The sequence below is a fragment of the Peromyscus californicus genome, unplaced genomic scaffold (assembly GCF_007827085.1).
Source record: "Peromyscus californicus insignis strain IS unplaced genomic scaffold, ASM782708v3 Scaffold_14__1_contigs__length_90479793_seg_2, whole genome shotgun sequence".
NCBI classification, from domain to species: domain Eukaryota; kingdom Metazoa; phylum Chordata; class Mammalia; order Rodentia; family Cricetidae; genus Peromyscus; species Peromyscus californicus.
In genome coordinates, this window is record NW_026294436.1 from 29825336 (window position 1) to 29837587 (window position 12252).

The 12252-nt window shown below is 40.9% G+C and overlaps 1 pseudogene; it reads right to left on the reverse strand.

Annotated features, from left to right (window-relative positions):
- Positions 1-7666: 7666 nt before the first annotated feature.
- On the reverse strand, positions 7667-7817 carry LOC128110217 (uncharacterized; annotated as a pseudogene).
- Between the last annotated feature and the right edge of the window lie 4435 nt (positions 7818-12252).

Here is a 12252-nt window from a genome sequence, read left to right on the forward strand (position 1 = left end):
AAGTCTCCATGTATTTATCTGGGAGCTGGGTGGCAGGCCCCCAAAGAGCAAAAAAAAAAAAAAAAAAAAGTACATTTGTTTAACTTCAATTTTGTCTTGACTATTCTGGGGGATTTTTGTTTACCCCCATAAAACTTAGAATCGATTTGTTTATGTCTAGAAAATACCTTGCTATTATTGTGAATGGGATTACACCAAGTCTATAAATCAAGTTGAGAAACACTGACCTATGGATTATACTCAGTTTCCTTGTCTATGAACATGGAATATTGCCTTATTTGTTTAGCTATTTGACTTACTTAAGTCTTTAGTTTTCCTCACATATATCACATACATATTTTATTAGCTTTATACTAAATGTTATACTTTCAAGCATGCTAACATAAATGACATTGCATTTACAGTAATGTCAACTTCAGCTTCATGGCTGGTATGCTGGAACATGATTTTAGTAACATTAATATTGTTTCCTGCAATCTTACTATAATATCACAAAAATAATGGGTTTTGATCTATGCAATACTGAGAACTGCATTGATATTTTAATCTATATTTCTGTTATTGTTTAATCCCATTGTGGTCTCAGAGTGGACATCCTGTAGGCGGAAGTTTCTCTGTCCCACCTAGCCCCACAGTTCAGATGAATCTCTCTCACCCAAGCTCTTGCAGCCGCTTATAAAATAATCACTCAGAGGCTTATATTTAGTTACAAACTCTTGGGCCTATGGCTCAGGCTTCTTACTAACTAGCTCTTTCAACTTAATTCAACCCATTCCTATTATTCCATGTTTTGCCACGTGGCTTCGTGGCATTACCTGTTTCCTTACATCTTGCTTCTCCTGGTGACAGCTTGCAGCATCTCCCCTGATCCTGCTTTTTGCCTCTCTCTATCTCTCTTGTATTGGTTTAAATATTGAGGCAACTCCACGTAGTTAAAATGGAGGTTTATTTTGGGGGGTAACTTACAAATGAAGGGGTAGGTTACAGGGTCCGGGAAAGGTGTAGCACAGTCCAGCAGTGTTCTCTGGAGAACTCTGCTCAGTCTACCTCCAGCGTCCAGGATCCAGGAACCAAGAGAGCTGGCCCATCTGGATCTCAGGTCTTCAGGGTCCTCTCTCGGCTCCACCTTGTAGGCATGACAGTTACCAAAGCCTCAATGGGGGTGGCACTTCCAGGTCAAAGCTAGAACGGCTACCCACTGCACTCTTGGATCTCCCACCTGGCTCCATTCTGCCCTGCCATAGGCCAATGCAGTTTTATTTATTAACCAGCTGGAGCAGCATATATTCACAGCACACAGGAAGACATCCCACAGCAACATCCTATGATTTTCATCCTTGTAAGCTATTTTCTGGCCCAGAATGTAGTGAGTTTGAGAAGGAAGTTTCTTCCTTTATTGAATGAAATAGTCTGAAGAGCACAATGGTAACAACATGGTCAATCGTGGCAAATTCAACCACATTGTGATTGATTTTTCTTCCTGCTGAATCCATTCATGTATTATAGAATGTTAAGGCCTCCAACTATTATACTGGATTAATCTTTTTCTACTGACAGTTCTTTCAATTTTACCTCACATAATTTAATTCTATGTTGGTGGGAATTAAGGGTTGTTATGGATTTCTTTTGTTTTTTGTTTTGTTTTAATTTATTTTATGTGCATTGGTGTGAAGATCCCCTAGAACTGGAGGTACAGACAGTTGTGAGCTGCCATGTGGGTGCTGGAAATTGAACCTGGAAGAGTAGCCAGTGCTCTTAGCCTCTAAGCCATCTCTCCAGCCCCAAGGACTGCTATGTTTTTCTTGAAGAATTAACTTCCTTTATTCCCTAATGTTCTTCCTTACATTGAAGTCTACTCTATCTGAAATTAATATAAATTGCTCTTCTATAAATTATTGTTAGCATTATATATTTTCTCCATTCATTTAATTTATATGTGTCTTTAAATTGAGTTTCTTGTACACAACATACATTTGGGCCTTGTAATTTTATCTGCTCTGACAACCTCTATTATTTACTTAGTGTATGTGAGTATTAATGTTTAAAGGGATTATTGTTGCAGTTGGATTAATAGCTGCCATATGTGCTACTGCTTCATATTTGTTATTATTTTGTTCCTACTTTTGTCTTCCACTCTTTTACTGAACTTTGTGTTTTTAAAATAACATTGTGCCCTGGCCAGCGGGGTGTCAACGGGGCGACCCACCTGTGGGAGAGAATGAGAGGGATGGGGGAGACACGAGAGAAGACAGCAAGACAGTGTGTTCTGATCAAGCTGCAAATTTTATTCTCCTCAGCAGGGCTTATATAGCATGGGAGGGGGAGGGGAGGAGGGAAGGGGTGCACGACGTGCGGTATGTGCAGGTGAAGGGGGACGTGCAGGTGAGGGGCTACGTGCAAGTCGTGCAAGTCGTGAGGCTGCTAGGTGGTAAGGTCACTGGTCAGGGCTCATTGTTCTGTTGCTATGCTACCTGACCTGCCTGACCTGTTCTTTATCTTCAGGGGCATCCGGTTTAGGGTAGGGGCTTGTTCTCTGGCTTAGCTAGTACTTTTCCATGGTCCATGTTTGGTCTCTGACAACATTGTATCTGATTCAATTTTCTCTCCTTTCATGGCATAATTACATTTAATTTCTCTTCTTAAGCTTTTGCATGGAAGTTTGTAATATAAATGTATAACTCATCCAAGTCCACTTTCAACTAACATTATGTTGTATAACAGATACTGTGACTACCTTATAATAAATACTTTTAATTCCTACCTCCCATCCCCATCATCAATTTCACTTCCAGAAAACCATGTGTGTTGGTCAATTTTTCACTGATGTTGCAAAGTTCCTGAGATGGCATAGGAGGAGAAAGATTTCTTTTGGATTTGTCTTCACGGGTTGTGGTCTGTGGTCACTGGTTCCATTATTTGGTCCTCAAATGAGCAAGAATATCAAGGCAGAAAATGAATGCATGATGAAGCAAAGCTGCTCTTCACTGTGTGGCAGCCAGGAAGCAGAGAGAGAAAAGGGAAGGGTCAAGTGACAAGATACAGCCTCCAAAGCCTACAATAATCTTCTTGTTCCCAGTAGAGTCTACCTCCTAACATTCCATTCAACTATGAACTTATCAATGGGTTCATACATTGGTGTAGTTACTGCCCTCAAAATTAAATGTTTTCTCAATAGGAACAGCAGCTGCTGACTAAGCCTTTCACACAATGGCCCTAGGGAGGAAGGAACATTTCATAGCCAAATGATAACAAATTTATAAATGCTTATATGGCCACACATCCACATAAATACACATAATACGTATGTTGTTGCTGTTATTATTTTCATCAAATTGCGATATTAAAATTTTTCATGTTAATACAAAAAAATAAAGTTAGTACTGTAACTTCATGTGTTCCTTCCTTGGTGTTCTCCCTTTCTTTATGAAAGCTTGAATTTCTGGTCTGTATTATTTATTTTCCTGTAAGGAAGATCTGTGTGCAACAAATTCTTTAGGTTTGTCTGAGAAAAATCTTTATGTCTCCGTCAGTTTTACAGGATAATTTCAAAAAGTACAAAATTGTAGTTTAGTAAAATTTTAGGCTTTCATTTTATTTGTTTTGGGGGGTGTTTGCTTGCTTGTTGGTTTGTTTGAAGAACAGTGCCTTACTATGGTGCCTGAGAGTGGCATCAGACTCACTTAGTAGCCCAGGCTAGCTCAAATTCCCCGTCCTCTTGCCTTTACCTCCTGAGCGTCAGGCTGTAGATGTCAGTCACCATATCTGACTTGTCTTGGCACTTTTCATTTTTATTTTATGGGCATTGGTGTTTCACCTGCATGTATGTCTGTGTGAAGGTGTCAGATCCCTTGGAACTGGAGTTACAGACAGTTGTGACTGTCTTGTGGGTGCTGGGAATTGAACCTGAGTCTCCTAGAAGAGCAGCCAGTGCTCTTAACCGCTGAGCCATCTCTCCAGCGCCTTGTCTCAACACTTTAACTATCCCACTCTACTCTCTTTTGTTTTGCATGGTGTCTCAAAAGGTAAATGAAACTCTTCTCCTTGTTCCTCTATTGGTAAGATATTTTCTCCCTTCTGGACTTGTTCAGATTTAGTGATTTTCTTTTTAACTGCCACCTAATATGCCCATATACTTATATATGACATTATCATATATGATAAATTGGCACATACATGTATAATGATTGAACCAGAGTAATTGGCATTTCTATCTTCTCAAATAATTATCATATCTATGGATTATTTTGGAGACCTACAAAGGTTTCCTAGTGAGATATAAACTTGCTTTAACCAGCCGGGCTGCATTAGACCATGTGCATGGTTACTAGGTGATTGGAAGGGTCTACACTTGGCTGAGCTAGAGGGAGGTCTTTGCTCCACCCTTTGACATTCCCATAAATAGCCCTTTAGAAGCGGCAGAAGGGGCTGGTGGATAAGGATACAGGCCCTCCCAAGGCTATCCTGTGTTTCTATCTGTTTCTCTGTTCTCTATCCTTCTACCTCTATTTTTCTACCTTAATCTCTTATCCCTCTCTCCTCAAGAGTACCCTGGGGAAAAAGTAGGGGCTGGTCTCCCACAGATTATGAACAACTAGTATCATCTCTTCTAATTTTTAAAATATGGAATAGATTGTGGACAGTAGTGACCTTGCTGTGTTATAGAGCCTAAGAACTAACACTTCCTAGCTATTGTATTTGGTATAAATTACAGCATTGTGTCTTTATCTTGTATTTTTTGTAGTGTGGAAATAACACTCCAGAAGTGAAGGGTTTGTTCTTGTTGTTGTTTATTTTATTACGGGGAAGGAAGAGTGTTACTCTGTGTGGTGATCTCTGAACTGCCTGGATCTGTGGTTTGCTATCTGACAGTAACTTAGTTATTATTTTCTTATCTGCTGTTCCTTCCTCTGCCTTCTTCTAATCATCCTTGGATATTTAGTTCTATAATTTTCAATCTTCGTTGTCTTTGCTTTTCAGGTCGGAAGGGTCTCACGTGAAATTACCTCAGACTCATAAAATCTTTCCTCAAGTCATGCCTATTCTTCAGATAAGCCCGTCAAAAGCATTTTTTTTTTTGTTTCTGTCACAGTATTTTTGTTTTACTTTCCTACTTCATTTTTTTTTTCAAACAGGGTTTTGCTGTGTAGCACTGACTGGCCTTACATTCAAGATATTCTTGCCTCTGTCTTCTGAGTCCTGAGATTACCCGGGGGCCCTGCCATGCCAAGCTCTGTTACTGTGTTCTCATCACGGTGCTTCTTTGATAAGATTCCCTTTCCCTGCCTGGCACTGCCCATCTGTCCTTGCCTCCTGCCTCCTTCGTCCATCAGAGCTCCCGACACGTAAGTTATTGTTTTCATTCCCATTCCGATCACTCCAACACCCCTGCCGTGTCTGACACTTTGTTCTGTCTCTTCAAACCACGTTTTTATTCGGTTTGATAAACCTTACAGTTTTTTTTTCTTGATAGCTGGACATAATGTACCAGTTAAAGGGAATGGCTGTAAGGCTTTGAAATGTGGCATGAAGTTACAGGGAAGGGGGCACATTCTGTCGTCAGATAACTAGCATTCGATCTTTAAAGTGGGATTGTGGTGCTGAACTGAGGACTGTAGCATGATTCTTAAAGGGTCTTATTAATGAAGCGCAAACCTGGATCCAGGTATTGGGGAGAACGCTGAAAGATCAGAGAAACAGAACCAGCCACAGCTAACCTCACCTCGCCAATGCCTCAGCTGATCTCGTTTCCTCAAACTGGAAGCCTCTGAGTCCTCATCCAGAACGAATCTCAGCTGAACTGCTGCTAAAGCCTAAAAGCTTAACCAGGCTCTAGTTCCTGGTTCTCACGCCTTTTATACCTTTCTGCTTCCTGCCATCACTTCCTGGGATTAAAGGCGTGAGTCACCATGCCTGGCTGTTTCCAGTGTGGCTTTGAACTCACAGAGATCCGGATGGATCTCTGCCTCCAGAATGCTAAGATTAAAGGTGTGTATGCCATCATTTTCTGGCCTCTATGTCTAGTGGTTGATCTGTTCTCTGACCCCAGATAAGTTTATTAGTATGCACAATATATTGGATTACACAATATCACCACAGAGGACTTTACTCTCAGAGAGGCAGGACAGTGAGAGTGCTCTGGACATGTATATATCTCCCCTTTCCCACATAGAAGGGCACAGATGACTGGAATTTGATATTCTATCTCATAGGTCAGGTAGGATCTGACAAAATTCCAGAAGACTAAACTTCAGTTAACTAGTTAGGTTTTCTCTTTGTTTTTTAGAAGAAACCTTGTTAAAAACAGTGTTCTCTGTTATATTTCAAAATTATCTTTTCTCTGCCCCTTGCTGGATAAATCAGTTAATTTCCCTCTGATATGTACTTACAGAACACAGGTCCAAATCCTAGAGGATAATAGCAGAAATAGGAAGTCTCTCTCAGACTAGGGCCCCCTCAGGATTACGCACGTTTAGCCTCCAGCAACTCATCAGTGTGGTGGTTTAAATGAGAATGGTCCCATAGGTTTATAGATTTGATACTTGGTCCTCAGGTTATGGAACTGTTTAGGAAGGATTAGGAGGTGTGGCCTTGTTGAAGGGGGTGTGTCACTGGGGTCAGGCTTTGAGGTTTCCAAAGTCCGTGCCATTCATTCACAGCTAACTTTCTTTGCCTGGTAGTTGTATCTCAAGATGTGAGTGCTCAGCTACTGCACCAGTGCTTCCACCCACCTGACTGCTGCTAGGCTCCCCAACATGACGGTCATGGATTCTACCCCTCTGCAACTGGGAACCCAAGTTAAATGCCTGCTTTTAGAAGTTGACCTGGTCGTGGTGTTTTGTAATAGCAATAGAAATTAACTAAGACCGTCAGCTATGATGACATTTTCCAGCCCCAGCTCTGGTCCCTGTGTCTGTTTCTACACAGAGACCTGCCCTCAGGTGAACTGTGTCTGTCCAGGTTGGCGACAGTGGTTAGTCCCAAATCCTTATCTCTCTTACAGATCTGAGAAAAGCTGTTTATTGTTTATGTGTTTATCTTCTTACTTGACATTAAAATCAATTGTCTTCTGAGCTCCCTGCATATATATAACCAACATATTTGGGTTTTATCTTAATATTATTCAGGCATCAATACTTGTTTACTGATTAAATAATCACTTCCCTAATGTCCTAAAAGTAGTCAAGGATCTGAAATTTACCACTTTAATTATTTTTGGTGCATTAAAATTTAATAAAATTAAAACTTTTAAAATGATATCTATTAACACCATTTCATTCATTATCTATAGTTATATATTTTTATTTATGTTTATTAAAATATTATGGACACATATAAACATATCCATATCTGGGATTTTTTGAGTTTGTTTTTGTTTTTGTTTTTGGGGTTTTTTTTGTTGTTGTTTTTCAAGACAGGGTTTCTCTGTGTAGTCCTGGCTGTACTGGAATTCACTCTGTAGACCCGGCTAGTATTGAACTCAGAAATCTGCCTTCCTCTGCCTCCCCTGTAATTTAAAAATAATAGAAAAATAAATGATAATGACTCAGAAAATCCACCTAGGAGATTTAGAAAGTTTACATTTAAAACAAAATTAACCTTGACCCTGTTCAAAACACAATGTTGTGTTGACATTATTTTTTTCTTTTCTTTTTTTCTTTTCTTTTTTCAAGGGAGAGCACAAACACAGTCCCCCACTACCACAAATTATGCAGTCAAGTTTCCTGCATTTGGGGAAATCACAAGGGTGAGCAATGAATAAGCCTTGCCCTGGGAAAACCATCTTCGTTATCATAGTATCTCCCCTGCCAGGTAAGATATTATTTTTACATGATATAAAATTTAAAGCCTGAGAGCTGGACAGTGGTGGCCAATGCCATTAATCCTAGCACTTGGGAGGCAGAGGCAGGTGGAGCTCTGAGTTCAAGGCCAGCCAGGTCTATAGAGAGAGTTCCAGGACAGCCAAGGTTGTTACACTGAGAAACCCTATCTTGAAAATTCAAAAATAAAACAAACAAAAAAAAAGAAAGAAAGAAAGAAAGAAAGAAAGAAAGAAAGAAAAGAAGAGGAAGAAAGAAAAAAAACTTTAAAGACTGAATCATGCCAGATTTCTTTTTTACCTTGAAATTAAGGCCCTTGTTTCTTGTAACCATGGTAACAAAGGCTATTCAATAAATATGCTTTTCAAGGTTCACAAAATAAACACAAAGAGTTTACCAACACTTTTATCACTTAGCTATTGTCTTATTTGAACTGGATATTCCTAAAAACGAGGACACAACAACCGGATGCTTGTTTGCTCCTCAATTAATCTTTATGATTTTACTAGACAGATAAAACAAAGGAAAGAGCTTCCAGCAATCATAAAATGACTGCTGTGCAAGGTTAATTGTGCTCTCTCTGCAAAGGGAGAAGAAAGTTTGTTGGAAAAATACCCATTATAAAATGCACGCGTAGCCCAATCGTCACCAAAGAGGCCCGAAGGTGATAGGTGCAGATGCAGAGACCCAGGACCAAACCTAAGGCAGAGAGAGAGCCCAAACTAGAGATCTCCATGGGGTCCCTCCCCTTGGAGCTTGGGGGACCCCGTAGAAGAGGGGGAGAAAGAATTGTAGGAATCAGAGGGGTCGAGGACACCAGGAGAACACGGCCCACAGAATCAACGAAGCAGGGCTCATGCTCACAGAGACTGAAGAGGCAGTCACGGAGCCTGCGTGGGTCTATGCATAGATCACCTGAATATATGTCATGGTTGTTACCTTAGTGTTTTTTGTGGGACTCCTGACAGTGGGAGTCGGGGTGTCTCTGACTCTCGTGGGACCCCTTTCCTCCTATTGGATTGCCTCACCAAGCCCTAATAAGAGGGTTTGTACCAAGTCTTACTGTATCTTGTTATTCTGAGTTGGGTCAGTATCCCTGGGAGGCCTGCTCTTTTCTGAAGGAAAAGGAGGAGTAGATCTGGGGGAGAGGGAATGTGTGGGGTGCTGGGAGGAGTGGAGGGAGAGGAAGCTGCAGTCTGGATGTAATGTATGAGAGAAGAATTTTAAAAAATGGAAAGAAACAACACACAAGAAAGTGTAATTTTGTTTGGTTTTGTTATTGTTCTTTTAGCTTTTTCAGATAAGGTCTCACTGTGGAGCTCTGGTTGTTCTGGAACTTGCTACATATTCCAGGCTGGCCTTGAACTGCTAGAAGTCTCCTGAGTATTTAGGGTATAAGTACACACCATCACCAGCTGAGAGTTTTATTATAGCTAATTTAAAGACTAATTTGTGTTCTGCCAATTTTGTCTAGCTCCGCCATGGGGGAAAACCAGCATTTTATTAATCTTCAAAATAAGTATATAAAGAGGGTGTCATATACCTAAATGAGACGTTCTTTCTCTTCGCTTTTGTTGTTGTTGTTGCTTTGAGACAGGGTTCTGATGTAACTCGGGCTGCCTATGAACTAGCTATGTGGCAGAGAATGAGCCTGTACACCCAAGCTTTCTGCCTTCCTGAGTACTGAGTGGGATTCCAGGCATGTGACATTATACCAAGTTGGGTTACTGCTGGGGACTGAACACAGAATTCCATGTGTGCTAGGCCACCTGAGCTACATCTCCAGTCCTCATGGTCTCTGTTTCTTTCTTTTAGACCAATGAGCACAATTTCCTCACAAGGGATTTCTGGAAGGGACAACCTTGTTGAAAGTAGGTGAAGGACTATTGTATTTTGTATTTAGCCCTGGTAAGGTTGGTAGTTAGACAGATAAGAGTATAAATTAGCATTAAAACTTGAAAATTGGGGGGCTGGAGAGATGGCTCAGAGGTTAAAAGCACTGGCTGATCTTCCAGAGGTCCTGAGTTCAATTCCCAGCAACCACATGGTGGCTCACAACCACCTATAATGAGATCTGTTGCCCTCTTCTGGAGTGCAGGCATACATGAAGGCAGAACACTGTATATGTAATAAATAAAACTTTAAAAAAAAAACTTGAAAATTGGAGGACAGTGAATGTTTGACAAACAATAGGCAGTTTTTAGTTGAAATGATCTTGAGAATGCATTTCCTAAAGATGGTCCTTATGTAGCCCCAATCCACAAAATAAGGTAAAATATACTTGTTACCAAACACAAGTTGGATAAACCTGATTCCAAGCAGAGGAATTAAACACAACACAGACAGAAGATAAAACTAGTGAGGGAGTCCTTGTATAACTCTTAATAGAGTTGATCCAAAGACATTTGTCCGAGAAGAAGGCTTTCTGACCCTCTTAGTTCCAGCTCAATGATAAACACCTCTGTCTGGCCTCTCCCTGTAAATCTTTCATCTAATAGGTAACCAGACTGGCAAACAGACCGCTGGAAAGACTTTTAGAAAGCTAAACAAACAGTTTTGTCAAGGAACACAGGAATTCTGATTAGCTAATGGCAAGATCCTAAGAGACCTTATTCCTTGGTGGGAGGGGGGTAATGAACCTTGCTATGAATAGCCTTGACAGAATCCTGGAGTTTAATTTGCAGCTTAATTCACTGTAAACTTACCTCTCAGCTTTGGACCAGGTGGCCTCAGTCAGGAGGATGCGCAAGATTTTAGATGCCTGAATTAGACAATTGAGTCTCCTCATCAGCTGCAACAAGAGTCTCTCCTGAACCCCCTTAAAAACTTCATTTGTGTCAATGGCTTACAAATGAAGACCACCAGGAACACATAATGGGGAGAGGTAACCCAGTACAGGCCATGAACGTATCCACTGCGATGAGGGGGGCCAGGCTGCAATGTAAGGGAATAGTTGTTTTAACTAGCCACCTAGCTCTATGGTTTAAATACGTGTGCTAGCGAGGAAGCCCTGAGTGAATGCGTACTGTTGACATAGGCACAGCCATGTCAAGGACTCCAATGCCCCAGACCATTCCCTGGTGAGGCTCAAAGTGATGGTGAAGCCTCCCTTTGGTCATAGAGTAGATGTCAATGTATGCAGAAATTGCCCGCTACAGCTGTCTCCTCACCCCCTACCCTATGGTTTTGGCTTGAAGGCCGCTCCTCTACAGAGTCTGCCTCCTTGTTCAGCTCTATGTAATGACCCTGCCTCCTTGTTTATCTGTATGAAATAACACCGCCTTCTTATTCAGCTGCATGCAATATCCAGCCTCCATTTTTGACTGTGTATAATAAACATGCTGTGCTTCTTGGGTGCTTTTTTTTTTTTTTTTTTTCTATCGGAGGGCCTATCCTAGCTTTTCTATGCATCTGTAATTTTGTCTTTTCTTCATTGCCTTGGTGCCCGGTCAGACCCATCCCTGGAGCCGTGCTGGACGTGACAAACATGCTTTGTCCCCTCTGAAATCGTGCTGAAATTCGGCCCATGGTGTAACCCTGATAAGCAATGGTAAGACCTTTACTAGGAGGTTTGTTCATTAAAAAGAATTAGTGCTGACACTCTGGGAAGGGATTTCGGTAGTGAAGTGCTTTACCTCGTATCTGGGAATCTTGCTTTTGTCATCACCCAGAAAACTGGCTGACTACCTTGTCAGCTTGCAAACACCATAGAAATCTCAGACCTTTCATAGTTCTGAACTAAGAGGTGACAATATTTCTCTGTAAAAGGATAACTAATGACTGTTAGAAGATTCATGATCTACAGATGGTTTCTGTCTTTTTCTTCGTCTGTTTTGACTTTCTGTATTCTTTCTTTTTTTCTTCCTTTGTTTTGGAACAATCCCTTAAAAATATGGAAAAAAAATTCTTAGCTTTCAGATCACACAAAAACACGTCGCAAATGGTATTTGGCCAATATGGTGATTTGACTTTTGTTTTTGATGTACACTTATTAAACAAAGTAGGTTGAGTCCACTGACTGTGTGCTAAAGGAAGACCATACATTATATGTACCAATGCACATTTCTGTAAGAGAATGTAAAATTGGACTTGCTCAGTTTGTGCTTATGAGCTAAGAACATAACTCAGTTGGTAGAATACTCTCCTAGTGTGCACAAATTTCTGGGTTGCATCCTCAGTACAACACAGGGGGCCTAGTAGCACACACTTGCAAGTCCAGGACTCAGGAAGCAGAGGTAGAAAGATCACAAGTTCAGGCTGGAAAGATGGCTCACCAGCTGCTCTTCCAGAGGACCCAGGGTCAATTCCCAGCAACCACATGGCAGCTCACAACTGTCTGTAACTCCAGTTCCAGAGGATCTGGCACCCTTGCACAGACATACATGCAGGCAAAACACCAATGAATGTAAAAATCAATAAATCTAAAAAAAATCAC